At 41.8% G+C, this 14,686-nt stretch overlaps 1 pseudogene; it reads left to right on the forward strand.

Annotated features, from left to right (window-relative positions):
• The window catches only part of LOC126076295 (uncharacterized), an 84,734-nt pseudogene that overhangs the window by 23,274 nt on the left and 46,774 nt on the right, over positions 1 to 14,686 (forward strand).

Raw genomic sequence — 14,686 nt, forward strand, 5'->3', positions numbered from 1 at the left:
TTTGTTAATGGCTGTTAAGTTCACATGTGTCTTTCATTTTGCCCCTTTCAAGACATCAAATTAAAAGTCCGTTGGTTCCTATGATCCTTCTGTATTGTATGAGGGAAAGCTTGTATAAAAAAAGTGTGTACTGTATTTACAATTTAGATATGGGAGATTTGTTACAGGTGTTTCTGACTGCCTTGTAGCAGATACAATTTTGTATTAAAATTACTTATATTGTTAACTAATATTTATTGTCTCATATGATAGCATTTTCCTTTAAAAGGAAGACAAATCAAATACCCATCAAAATTCATCTGCTTAAATTAGATTTAAAAAATAAATCCAAAAACAATTTTCTGCCACCCTTCAGGTAGAATATGAATTGTTGTGCACCCAATTTTTTAAAATTTATTCATTATATAACCAGTAGAATTTGTTTCAGCTTAAGTATATTATGACATCTTCTTCTAGTATTTTTTAAGATTTTTCTAATTTTACTTTAGATGACAGTTTATAAGAAAATTAGTCCCTTATTAAACAACTAATACAAATATTGTTTTGTGACATTGGTTGGCAACCCCATGACATGTCAATACTCTCCCATTCTTGACCTTAGTTTTCCCGTTACCAGCTTTCCTGGCTCCTCCTGCCTTCTTGTCCTTGCCCCTGAGCTAGTGTGCCCATTTAGTCTAATTTTGTTTTATGGGCCTGACTAAGCTTTGCCTGAAGGGTGAACACCAGGAGTGACTTTAGTACTGAATTAAAAAGGTGTCCACGGTTCATACTCTTGGGGTTTCTCCAGTCTCTGCCAGGATAGTAAGTCTGGTCTTTGTGAGTTAGAATTTTGTTCTACATTTTTCTCCAGCTATGTCTGGGGTCCTCTATTGTGATCCCTGTCAGCGCAGTTGGTGGTGGTAGCCAGGCACCATTTAGTTGTGCTGGACTCAGTCTGGTGGAGGCTGAGTCTGTGGTACCATCTGTGGTAGATGTGGTCCATTAGTCCTTTGGACTAATCTTTCTCTTGTGTTTTTGGTTTTCTTTATTCTCCTTTGCTCCAGATGGGGTGGGATCAGCGGAGTACCTTAGGTGGCCACTCACAAGCTTTTAAGACCCCAGACACTACTCACCAAGAAGAAAGTAGAACATTTTCTTTATAAACTGTGGTATGCCAACTGAGCTAGATGTCCCCTGAGACCATGGTCACCAGCCCTCAGGCCAGTAATTCAGTCCCTCAGGAAGTTTGGATAAGTCTATGAATTCTGCTAGTATTTTTGTCTTGAGTTTTTTAATGAAAGATGATGTTTATAATAAAGTTAATAAGTTAGATTCATTGCCCATTATAAAGTGCATATAACTGAACAAATGGCTTCTTATTAAATGACAAGTCAGCTCTATATAGGAAAGAAAATACTATTTCTTTCATCTTTTGTCTATTCTTCTAGTCAAGAATGATGAGGAGATTTTAAAACCTGTATTTCACATGACCTTACTTATCCTGTTTTCAATGTTAATTGGTATTTTCTTTATTCTGTGCTTGGTGAAACCCTTAAACTCTTGTACAAAAGTCATCTTCCCTAGAAACCCTCTTCAGAGGAGAATTCAACTTGCCTTTGCTTGTGCTCACCTAGCCCTTGGCCAAAGGGCTGGAGTAGCACATTTAACAAAGATGAGCTGTTTGCTACAGTTTTTAGTTAAGGTAGAGATGGCACTTTACTATATTCATGGCCTACTGGGTGGAACAGAAGGAGCCCTGGTGGCACAGTGGTTAAAGTGCTCAGTCGCTGTCTTAGTTATTTAGCGCTGCTATAACAGAGGTACCACAAGGGGATGGCTTTAACAAACAGAAATTTATTCTGTCGCAGGTTAGGAAGCTAGAATTCTGAATTCAGGATGCCAGCTCCAGGGGAAGGCTTTCTCTCTCAGTTAGCTCTGGGCTAGAGTCCTTGTCACCAATCTTCCTTGGTCAAGGAGCTTCTCAGTGCAGGGACCCCAGGTCCAAAGGATATGCTATGCTCCTGGCTCTTGTGTCTTGGTGGTATGAGGTCCCCTGTCTCTCTGCTCACTTCTCTTTTTTCTATCTCACATTATATCTTATGTCTTATTGCCTTAAGACAAAACCTAATCTTGTAGATTGAGTTCTGCCTCATTAACAGAACTGCCTGTAATCCCACCTCATTAACATTTTAGAGGCAGGATTTGCACCATTGTAAAATCACACGTGACAAAATGGTGGACAATCACACAATCCTGGGAATCATGGACTGGCCAAGTTGATGCACATTTTTTGGGGGAACACAGTTCAATCCATAACACTCCACCCTTTGACCTCCCAAAATTCATGTCCTTGTCACATGTAAAATGCATTCACCCCATCATATCATAGCAAAAATTTTAGATCAATTCCAAGTCCAAAATCCAAAAATTCCTCTTCATCTGTAAAATCTAGAATGCAAGTTATATGCTTCCAAAGCACAATGGTGGAACAGGCAGGCATAAGCTAGACATTTCCATTACAAACGGGAGAAATTGAAGGGAAAGAAGGGATAACAGGCACCAAGCAAGTCAGCAGAATATATTACATTAGCCATCAAGGCTTGAAAATAACCCTCTGTTCTCTGAGACCATTTATACAATGGCCCTGCCCTCCAGACTCTGGGTGTTGGCAACACTTTCTGGATTCTGAGGGGAGGTCCCTTGGCCCTGGGCTTCAGCTCCACCTTCCAGGTCCACCAGAGCACAACTCATTCTCCTAGTCCATCTGAGTGTTGACTCCACCCTTTAAGACACCAGAGGTTGTGGCCCTACCCTTTGAGACTGAGGCAGCCCTATTTCCTGTGTTCCTTGTTTCTTCAGCTTCTGCTTCCTGGTTCTTTGGACTCTTGGCCCCTTGGGCCTTGCTGCCAGCATTGACCCTGATAGGGCAAGTGTTCCAAAGCTCTGTAGCTCCACCAATAAGTGCCTGGAGGCACCCCACCCTGCTAGGAAACTTTGGCAGGAAGGCACTCAGCTCTCTTGCTCCATATGTCAGCAAGCCTAGCTCCACAGATAAGTGCCCAGAGGCACCCCACTCTGCCAGGAAGCTTTCTGCCAAAGGCAGTCAGCTCTCTTGCTTCATGGGTCAGCTCCAGCACCATCTTGTGCTAGTCTCTTGGTTCTGCTACTGCCATTTCTCTGCTGCTGCTTATCGCCAACTGCGCCACCTCCAATGTAATAGCTCTATTCACTTCCTTCTGAATCCTCACCAGAATTGTCTTTGATGTCCATAATTCTAAAAGTCTCTTCAAGGCAACCTAGGCTTTCACTTTATGTACTTTAAAACTCTTCCAGCCTCTACCCATTCACAATTTCAAAACTGCTTCAACATTGTAGGCACCTGTTAGAGCTGCACCCCACTTTTTCAGTACCAAAGATGTTGATGACTCTGATTCCAGTAGTAAAGAGGGCACTGTTAATCTATGCCATCAGGTGGCAATACAAATATGCAAAATATCACCACCAATAGATTAGGTATTGGTGAAAGATGAGGCTTTGGGTGATTGCATGTGTGATACCTTTTTAAATTTTGTCACAGTGAGAAGTGTAAGGAAGCTGGTTGGTTGGTATTACTATCTCTGGACACACTGGTGAAAGAAAATGATGAGCTCGGGGCATCAGAGTCAAAGCTCAAACACCACATAAAATGCCACACAAAAGTTTCCACTTGTGCCTTGAAAGAAAGTTTTATTTCTCGTAGTAACGGAGCTGATATTGCTGAAAACCAAACCCGCAATCTTATCGTAAGAGTGGCTGAATTACAAGACCAACTCAAGTGCTAACATTGAGAGGTGTCTGAAGTTAAAGAAAGGGCATTGACTGGGAAGAAACAGAGTCCCAAAACTTGGGATGGGGACAGATAATCAGGAGCTGGAGACACTGAACCCCAAATCACTCCTGCCAACAGAACCAGCCCTCTTACTCCCATCTGAAGAGATTACTCCATGTTTGTCTTCTAAACCACCCTCGCAAGTAAAATCATTAGCTCCTCCACCCCCATCTAATGAGATTAACCCAGCTGTGTCTAAAGAGCCTTTGTCTGAGTCATTGCCTGGGGCATCGCCTGAGGCAGATTCTTTTCAAGGCAATGCTGAATGTTCTCAAAACATTTCCCTACTACCAAGCTTGGCTTCTGGACCTATAAGTAGACTTAAGTTCCAGTGAGCCCCAAAATGTGAAGTGCAAAGTGTGACCCAGGAGGAGATACGCTACACTCCAAAAGAACTGCTTGACTTTTCTAATATGTATAAACAGAAACCTGGAGAATATGTGTGGGAATTGGTAATAAAAGTGTGTGATAATGGTGTGAGGAACGTAAAGATGAATCAGTCTGAGTTTATTGATATGGCCCACTAGTCACAGATTCTTCATTCAATGTTTCAGCTTGAGAAGTTAGGACAGGATCTAATAGTCTATTTGGTTGGGTCGCTGTAGCATGGATTATATGGTGACCTACACTAAATCAAGCTGAAGTACTAGACCTGCCTTGGTATACTGTAGAAGAAAGTGTCCAAAGGCTTAGAGAAATTGGCATGCTAGAATGGACTTATCAGGTTAGACCCACAGACCCACTCACAGAGGCCTCAGAAGACATAACTTTTACAACAGTAAGGAACAAATATGTGAAGGGAACCCCAGCATCCCTGAAGATTGCTATTTTATGTAAGTCAGATTTGACAGGGGGAACTGCCCTAACTGAATTAAGACACCTAACTACAATGGGGCTGATTGGACCCCATGATAGTAGAGGCCAAGTAGCAGTACTCAATCCACAAAGACAAGATGGGCATGGTTACCATAATGGACAGCAGAGTTGAAGCAGTAATCAGAATAGTCTGACTCCTATAGATTTATGGTGTTGGCTACTTAGTCACAGTGTCCCTAGGAGGGAAATAAGTAGGAAATCTACTAAATATTTACTCAATCTGTACAATCGAATGAATTTGAGATCAAGTGAACAGCAGTCTAACTCGAATCACCAGAATAGAGAATCACCGCACCTCAATCAATTCCCAGACTTGAATGAGTTTAAAGACCCACAATCCCTTGAGTGAAGGGGAGGCTGGGTCGACTTGAGGAAAGACTCCAATACACTGCCCAAAACTTATACTGTTAATCTTTCTCCCAGTCTTCCCCAAAGGGATATACAGCCTTTTATGAGAGTGACTGTTCATTGAAGAAAAGGAAATAATCAGACTTTTTGGGTTTACTGGATACTGGCTCTGAACTGACACTAATTCCAGGAGACTCAAAATGTCACTGTGGCCCTCCAGTCAGAGTGAGGGCATATGGAGTTCAGATTTTTAATGGATTCTTAGCTCACGTCCATCTCACAGTAGTTCCACTGGATCCCCAAACCCATCCTATAGTAATTCCCCAGTTCCAAAATGCATAATTGGAATAGATATACTCAGCAACTGGCAGAAGCCTCACACTGAATCTCTGACAAATGCAGTAAGGGCTGTTACGGTAGTAAAAGCCAAGTGGAAGCCATTAGAACTGCCCTACCTAGAAAAACAGTAAACCAAAAGCAATACTGCATTCCTGGAGGTAATGCAGAGATTACTGCCATCATCAAGGACTAGAAGGATACAAGGGTGGTGATTCCCATGACAACCCCATTCAACTAGCCTATTTAGCCTGTGCAAAAAAGAGATGGATCTTAGAGAATGACAGTGGATTATTGAAAATTTAACCTTGTGGTGACTCCAAATGCAGCTGCTGTTCTAGATGTAGTTTCATTGCTTGAGCAAATTAATACTTGTCATGTTACCTGGTATGCAGGTATTGGTCTGGCTAATGCCTTTTTCTCCATACCTTTTTTGAAAGATCATCAGAAGCAGTTTGCCTTCAGCTGGCAAGGACAGCAATACACATTCAGTTGCCTACCTCAGAGCTACATCGACTCTCCATCCCTATGTCATAATTTAGTCCGCAGGGACCTTGATCACCTGTCCCTTCCGCAAGATGTCACACTGGTCCATTACATTGATGACATTATGCTGAGTGGACCTAGTAAGGAAAAAGTATCAATGAAACTTACTGGTAAAACATTTCGCGTGCTGGAAGGTGGAAAATTAATCCCATAAAAATTCACGTGCCTTCCACTCTGGTGAAATTTCTAGGGGTCTGGTGGTGTGAGATATGTCTAGATATTCCCTCTAAAGTGAAGGATAAGTTATTGCATCTGGCTTCTCCCACAACTAAAAAGGAGGAAAAAGCCTATTGGGCCACTTTGGATTTTGGAGGCAGCATCTCCCTCATTTGAGTGTGCTACTCCGGCCTATTTATCAAGTGACTCGAAAAGCTGCTAGTTTTGAGTGTGGCCCAAAACAAAAGAAGGCTCAGCAACAGATTCGGGATGCCGTGCTAGGCATTCTTCCCTTTGGACCATATGATCCAGCTGATCCTATGGTGCTCGAAGTGGCAGTGGCAGATAGAGATGCAGCTTGGAGTCTTTGGCAGGCCCCTATTGGTGAATCACAGTGTACACCCTTAGGATTTTGGAGCAAAGCCTGGCCATTCTCTACAGGTAACTACTCTCCTTTTGAGAAACAGCTGTTGGCTTGTTACTGGGCTTTGGTAGAGACTGAATGATTAACCATGGGACGTCAGATCACTATGCAGCCTGAGCTGCCCATCATGTACTCAGTGTTGTTTGACCCACAGATTCATAAATTTGGAAGTGCACAGTAGCATTCCATCATTAAATAGAAGTGGTATATACAAGATTGGGCCTGAGCAGAACCTGAAGCACAAGTAAGTTGCATGAGGAAGTAACCCAAATGTCCATGGTCTCCACTCTTGTCACATTACCTTCCAACTCTAAACCTGCACTTATGGCCTCATGGTGAGTTCCTTATGATCAGTTGACTAGGAAGAGAAAACTAATGCCTGGTTTACAGATGGTTCTGCATGATATGTGGGTACCAGTCGAAAGTGGACAGCTGCAGCACTATAGCCCTTTTCTGAGACCTCTCTGAAGGACAGTGGTGAAGGGAGATCCTCCTAGTGGGCAGAACTTCGAGCAGTGCACCTAGCTGTTCACTTTGTTTGGAAGGAGAAATGGCCAGATGTGTGATTATTTGCTGATTCATAGGCTGTGGCCAATGGTTTGGCTGGATGATCAGGGACTTGGAAGGAATATGACTGGAAAATTAGAGACAAGACGGTATGGGGAAGAGGTATGTTTTATTCACCTAGTGCTGCTATAACAGGAATACCACAAGTGGATGGCTTTAACAAACAGAAAATTATTTTCTCTCAGTCTAGTAGGCTAGAAGTCCAAATTCAGGTAGTCAGCTCCAGGGAAGGCTTTCACTCTGTGGGATCTGGAGAAAGGTCCTTGTCATCAATCTTCCCCTGGACTAGCAGCTTCTCCACACAGGAACCCCAGGTCCAAAGGACGTGCTCTGCTCCTGGCACTGCTTTCTTGCTAGTATGAGGTCCCCTCATCTGCTTGCTTCCCTTTTCTTTTATCTCTTGCAAGATAAAAGGTCCATTAGCCAGTGAAAACCTTATGAATAGCAGTGGAACATTGTCTGATATAGTGCTGGAAGATGAGCCCCCAGGTTGGAAGGCACTCAAAAGATGACTGGAGAAGAGCTGCCTCCTCAAAGTAGAGTTGACCTTAATGACATGGATGAAGTAACGCTTTCAGGAACTTCATTTGCTGATGTGGCATGACTCAAAATGTGAAGAAACAGCTGTAAACATCCATTAATAATCGGAACCTAGAGTGTACGAACTATGAATCTAGGAAAATTGGAAATTGTCAAAAATGAAACGGAACACATAAACACTGATATCTTAGGCATTAGTGAGCTGAAATGGATTGGTATTGGCCATTCTGAATTGGACAATCATATAGTCTCCTATGCTGGGAATGACAACTTGAAGAGGAATGGTGTTGCATTCATTGTCAAAAAGGACTTTTCAAGATCTATCCTGAAGTACAACGCTGTCAGTGGTAGGATAATATCCACACACCTACAAGGAAGACCAGTTAATACAACTATTATTCAAATTTACACACCAACCACTAGGGCCAAAGATGAAGAAATAGAAATTTTTTATCAGCTGCTACAGTCTGAAATTGATTGAACATGCAATCAGGATGCATTGATAATTACTGGTGATTGGAATTCAAAAGTAGGAAACAAAAAGAAGGATCAGTAGTTGGAAAATATGGCCTCGGTGATAGAAACAATGCCAGAGATCAAATGATAGAATTTTTCAAGACCAACGACTTCTTCGTTGCAAATACCTTCTTTCACCAACATAAACGGCGACTGTACACATGGACCTCACCAGGTGGAACACACAGAAATCAAATTGACTACATCCGTGGAAGGAGACAATGGAAAAGCTCAATATCATCATTAAGAACAAGGCCAGGGCCAACTGTGGAACAGACCATCAATTGCTCATATGCAAGTTCAAGCCGAAACTGAAGAAAATCAGAGCAAGCCCACGAGAGCCAAAATATGACCTTGAGTATATCCCACCTGAATTTAGAGTCCATCTCAAGAATAGATTTGACACATTGAACACTAGTGACTGAAGACCAGATGAGTTGTGGAAGGACATCCATGAAGAAAGCAAGAGGTCATTGAAAAGACAGGAAAGAAAGAAAAGACCAAGATGGATGTCACAGGAGACTCTGAAACTTACTCTCAAATGTCGAGCAGCTAAAGCAAAAGGAAGAATTGATGAAGTAAAAGAACTGAACAGAAGATTTCAAAGGAGAGTTCAAGAAGACAAAGCAAAGTATTATAATGACACATGTAAAGAGCTGGAGACGGAAAACCAAAAGGGAAGAACATGCTCTGTGTTTCTCAAGCTGAAAAAGCAATTGAGATGTTTCAACAAACAGATGCAGCACTGGAGGTGCTCACTCGTCTATGCCAAGAAATATGGAAGACAGCTTCTTGGCCAGCTGACTGGAAGAGATCCGTATTTATGCTTATTCCCAAGAAAGGTTATCCAACCAAATGTGGAAGTTATAGAACAATGTCATTAATATCACATGCAGGCAAAATTTTGCTGAAGATCTTTCAAAAATGGCTGCAGCAGTATATCAACAGGGAACTGCCAGAAATTCAGGCCAGTTTCAGAAGAGGACGTGGAACCAGGGATATCATTGCTGATGTCAGATGGATCCTGGCTGAAAGCAGAGAATACCAGAAGGATGTTTACCTGTGTTTTTTTGACTATGCAAAGACATTCGACTGTGTGGATTGTAACAAATTATGGATAACATTGTGAAGAATGGGAATTCCAGAACACTTAATTGTGCTCATAAGGAACCTTTACATAGATCAAGAGGCAGTTGTTCAGACAGTACAAGGGGATACTGATTGGTTTAAAGTCAGGAAAGGTGTGCATCAGGGTTGTATTCTTTCACCACACCTATTTAATGTGTATGCTGAGCAAATACTCTGAGAAGCTGGACTATATGAAGAAGAACAGGGCATCAGGATTGGGGGAAGACTCATTAACAACCTGTGTTATGCAGATGACACAACCTTGCTTGCTGAAAGTGAAGAGGGCTTGAAGCACTTACTAATGAAGATTAAAGACCACAGCCTTCAGTATGGACTGCACCTCAACATAAAAAAAAATCCTCACAACTGGACCAGTGAGCAACGTCTTGATAAACGAAGAAAGACTGAAGTTGTCAAGGATTTTATTTTGCTTGGATCCATAATCAACAGCCATGGGAGCAGCAGTCAAGAAATTAAAAGACACATTGCATTGGGTAAATCTCCTCTTTAAAGCACTGAAGAGCAAAGATGTCACCTTGAACGCTAAGGTGCGCCTGACCCAAGCCATGGTGTTTTCAGTCACATCATATGCATGTGAAAGCTGGACAATGAATAAGGAAAACCGAAGAAGAATTGACGCCTTTGAATTGTGGTGTTGGCGAAGAATATCGAATATACCACGGACTGCCAGAACAATGAGCAAATCTGTTTTGGAAGAAGTACAACCAGAAGGCCCCTTAGAAGCAAGGATGGCGAGACTGCATCTTACATACTTTGGACACGTTGTGAGGAGGGATCAGTCCCTGGAGAAGGACATCACGCTTGCCAGAATACAGGGTCAGCGGAAAAGAGGAAGATCCTTAACAAGGTGGATTGACACGGTGGCTGCAACAATGAGCTCAAGCATAACAACGATGTAAGGGTGGCTCAGGACTGGGCAGTGTTTCATTCTGTTGTGCGTAGGGTCACTATGAGTCAGAACTGACTCGATGGCACCTAACAGCAAGAACAACAAGATAAAAGGTGGTGCAGGCCACACTCCAGGGAAGCTCACTTTACATTGGATCAGGGATGCAACATTAGCAAGGGTGTTACAATCTCACCCTGATGCCCTTTAACATAAAATTCCAATCACAAAATGGAGGCCAACCATACAATACTGGGAATCATGGCCTAACCAAGTTGACACATATTTTGCGGGGACACAATTCAATACATGGCAAGGTATGTGGCTAGACCTCTCTGAATGAGTCAAAGAAGTGAAAATATCTGTGTCCCATGTGAATGCTCACCAAAGGGTGACCTTCTCAGAGGAGGATTTTAGCAATCAAGCAGATAGAATGACATGTTCTGTGGAAACCAGTCATCCTCTTTCCCCAGCCACTTCCGCCATTGCTCAGTGGGCTCATGAATAAAGTGGCTATGGTGGCAGGAATGGAGGTTAGGGATGGGCTCAGCAACACGGACTTCTACTCACCAAGGCTATCTTGGCTACAGCCACTGCTGAGTGTCCAATCTGCCAGGAACAGAGACCAACACTGAGTCCCCACAATAGCACTATCCCTTGAGGTGATCAGCCAGCAACCTGGTGGCAAATTTATTATATTGGACTACTTCCATCATGGCAAGGGCAGTGTTTTGTTCTTACTGGAATAGACACTTTCCCTGGATGTGGATTTGCCTTCCCTGCATGCAATGCTTCTGCCAAAACTACCATCCATGAACTTACAGAATGCCTTATCTACCATCATGCTATCCTACACAGCATTACCTAGGATCAAGGGACTCCCTTCACAGCAAATGAGGTGCAGCAATGGGCTGATACTCATGGAATTCACTGTTCTTACCGTGTTCCCCATCATCCTGAAGTGGCTGGCTTGATAAAACAATGGAATGGCCTTCTGAAGATACAAATATGGTACCAGCTAGGTGGCCATACCTTGCAGGGTTAGGGCAATGTTCTCCTGGAGGCTGTATGTGCTCTAAACTAGCATCCAGTATATGGTGCTGTTTCTCCCATAACCAGGATTCATGTGTCCAAGAATCAAGTGGTGGAAATGGGAGTGGCACCACTCACTATTACCTCTAGTGACCCACTTGCAAAATTTTTGCCTCCTGTCCCTGCAACCTTATGCTCTGCAGGTCAGGAGGTTTATTTCCAAAGGGAGGAATGCTCCCACCTGGAGACACATCACGGATTCCATTGAACTGGAAGTTAAGAATGCCTCCAGGCCACTTTGGCTCTGTATACCTCTGGATCAACAGGCAAAGAAGGGAGTTACCATATTGGCTAGTGTGATTGATCTTGATTACCAAGAGGAAGTTGGATTGATATTACATAATGGAGGTAAAGAAGAGCGTGTCTGGAATACAGGAGATCCCTTAGGGTGTCTCTTAGTATTACCATGCCCTGTGATTAAAGTTAATGGTAAAACTACATGACTACTAACGGCCTAGATCCTTCAGGAATGAAGGTTTGGGTCACCCCACTGGCAAAGAACAACTACCAGCTGAGGGGCTTGCTTAGGGCAAAGGGAATATGGAATGGGTGGTGGAAGAAGGTAGTTCTAAATACCAGTTAGGACCACATGATCAGTTGCAGAAATGAGGACTGTAATTGTTATGAGTATTTCTGCTTTGTATACGTGCATCAAATATTTTTGTTTTCTTCACATATAAAATATGAGATGTAAACAAGGCTAGTGCATTTTTGGTTGTATGTGTGTGGTGCGTTGTATCACGTTAGGTGTGAGTACGACTTTATAATTGTCTTTATTCAGAGATTATGTTTGGTTTAAGGAGATAAGTATAGGTGCCACGTTGACAAAGGGTGGACTGGATGGTTAAGAATGTGTGTCAGCTTGGCTAGTCCATGATTCTCAGTGGTTTGGCAGTCATGATTTTGTGATCACTTCCATGATGAGATGTGATATAACATGATCACTCTGGATCCTTCAGCTGACTCCTGTTTGTCTGACTTTCAGTTCTTGGGACTTAAGCTAACAGCTTACCTGGAGTCTTACCTGTTGGTCTTGTGATTCATCGATCTTTGCAGCCTGTGAGCAAGAGCCCTGTTCTCTGACTTACTGATCTTGGGTTCAGCAGCTCCTGCAGCTATGTGAATCAGGAGATGCCTCTATCCTGACCCACAGACTTGGAACATTTCAGCTTCTGCAATCATGTGAGCCATTTCCTTGGTATAAATCTCTCTCTGTATAAATATGTATATGCTTTACTAGTTTTGCTTCTCTGGAAAACCCAGCTGAAGACAGTTGCTAACCCAAAGTTCGGTGGTTTAAATCAACCGGTTGCTCAGTAGGAGAAAGATGTGGCAGTCTGTTTCTGTAAAGATTTATAACCTTGGAAGTTCTATGGGGGTGGTTCTGCTCTGTCCTATGGAGTCCCTATAGGGTTGCTATGAGTTGGAATTGACTTGATGGCCAAGGGTTCGTTTGTTTATTTTGGGGGGGTATAGAACAGTACCTTTCACAGAGTAATGTTTATTGACGAATGAAGTATAATGGAAGCTGATGGTCTTTGGATAAGTTTCAAGTGAAAATACCATTCTTTTCCTTCTAACTCAAGGAAATAAAAATTTTACTTCAAAGAAATAAAATTTTATTACCTTCATGTCCCGAGTGATGAGGTCCAGGCTTTACGGCTTATATTTTATTTTGTTTCTCGTGGTGTACTTGCTTTGTGAATAGATAAAAGGCCAAAAGACTAAATATTGGCAACAGTTATGAAAAAAATAATTTAATTTGGCTGAAATGGCTCTGTTGTCTCCAATTTTGCTTAAGAATGATCTCTTGTTCCATGGCTGCAGATACACTATTGCTCAAAGAAAATACAATAGTCGGTAGTAAAGTATCTACTACCTGTAGCAGGATTTTTATTGTGCAGTTTGTCCTTAATTATGGTATAAAAGATAGAGAAGTAAAAACATGAAGGAAATTGTGAAAAGATAAAAAGTCTCTCATAACAAAGCCTAATACACCTCTCCATTTTTGCCTGTGACCGTCCCTTTTTATGTATGAATATATACTTTTATCTTTTTTGGGGGTACTTGTGACTATGTTGAAACTACCATTTTGTATTATGCTTTTTAACTGAACACTATGCCATAATGTTTCTGCATTATTATAATTTTAAGAACTGTATTTTTTTTTTTTGTCATTGCCTATACACACACAAACAGACAGACAGACACATGCCTATCAACCCATCTACCTAAATATCTATCCAAAATAAATCTTCCAGGCCATCAAAATGAAAAATACAATTCTCTCTATTTACTTCTATAAAATTTCATTTAATTTTCCTGAATATCTGTGGCTTGAAAGTGGTTTTTGTCAGAGAACTAAACTATTAGTCTAGTGATATGGGGAATAGTAAGATAAGAGCTTGCAGCTAAGAATCTATTTTTTTCCAGACTGAATGGAATATTTTATTTCCTTTAAAACATGTTTATTGAATACCTATTAAGTTTTTTTCTTTTTTAAGTTACAGGAATTGTGATTTTGCTGGGGCAAAAAAATGAATAAGATAAACATGTCCATTAATTACCAGAATTTATATTCCACTGAGAGTGAGAAACTAAAAACAGACAAATAAATAAAATACTTATAAATTGTAACACATCAAAGAAGGAAACAAAAAAAATCTCAGGTAGAAAATGTATGATTAGGTGAGCGGTTGGTGGACCCCTTTGGTAGCCCTCTAATTAAGTGTCGGTAAAGGAGCCAGGAAACCCTGGTGGCGTAGTGGTTAAGAGCTATGGCTGCTAACCAAAAGGCTGGCAGTTCGAATCCACCAGGCATTCCTCGGAAACCCTGTGGGGCAGTTGTACTCTGTCCTGTAGGGTCGCTATGAGTCGTAATTGACTCGACGACAGTGGGTTTACTTTGGTTTTAAAGGAGCCAGGCTGTATGGGGGAAAGATTTCAGACAGTGGGAAAAGCATAAGATAAAGCTCTGAGGTAGGAAAAAGCTTATCTGAAAAACTGGAATGGGGTGGGCAGCGTATTTCAAACACAGTGAACAGACTATAAGTGGCATGAAATGAGATTAAAGGGATAGTGTTGTTTTGTTGTTGGATGCTGTTGAGTCGGTTCTGACTCATAACGACCCTAGGTACAATGGAAGGAAACACTGTCTGGTCCTGTGTCATCCTCACAATAGTTGTTGTGCTTGAGCCCATTGTTTCAGCCACTGTGTCAATCCATCTCATTGGGGATCTTCTTCTTTTTTGGTGACCCTCTACTTTACCAAGCATGATGTCCTTCTCCAGGGACTGATCCCTCCTGATAACATGTCCAAAGTATGTGAGACGTAGTCTCACCATCCTTGGTTCTAAGGAGCTTTCTGGTTGTGCTTCCTCCAACACAGATTTGTTCATTCTTT

Source organism: Elephas maximus, chromosome 4 (genome assembly GCF_024166365.1).
Source record: "Elephas maximus indicus isolate mEleMax1 chromosome 4, mEleMax1 primary haplotype, whole genome shotgun sequence".
In the NCBI taxonomy this organism is placed as follows: domain Eukaryota; kingdom Metazoa; phylum Chordata; class Mammalia; order Proboscidea; family Elephantidae; genus Elephas; species Elephas maximus.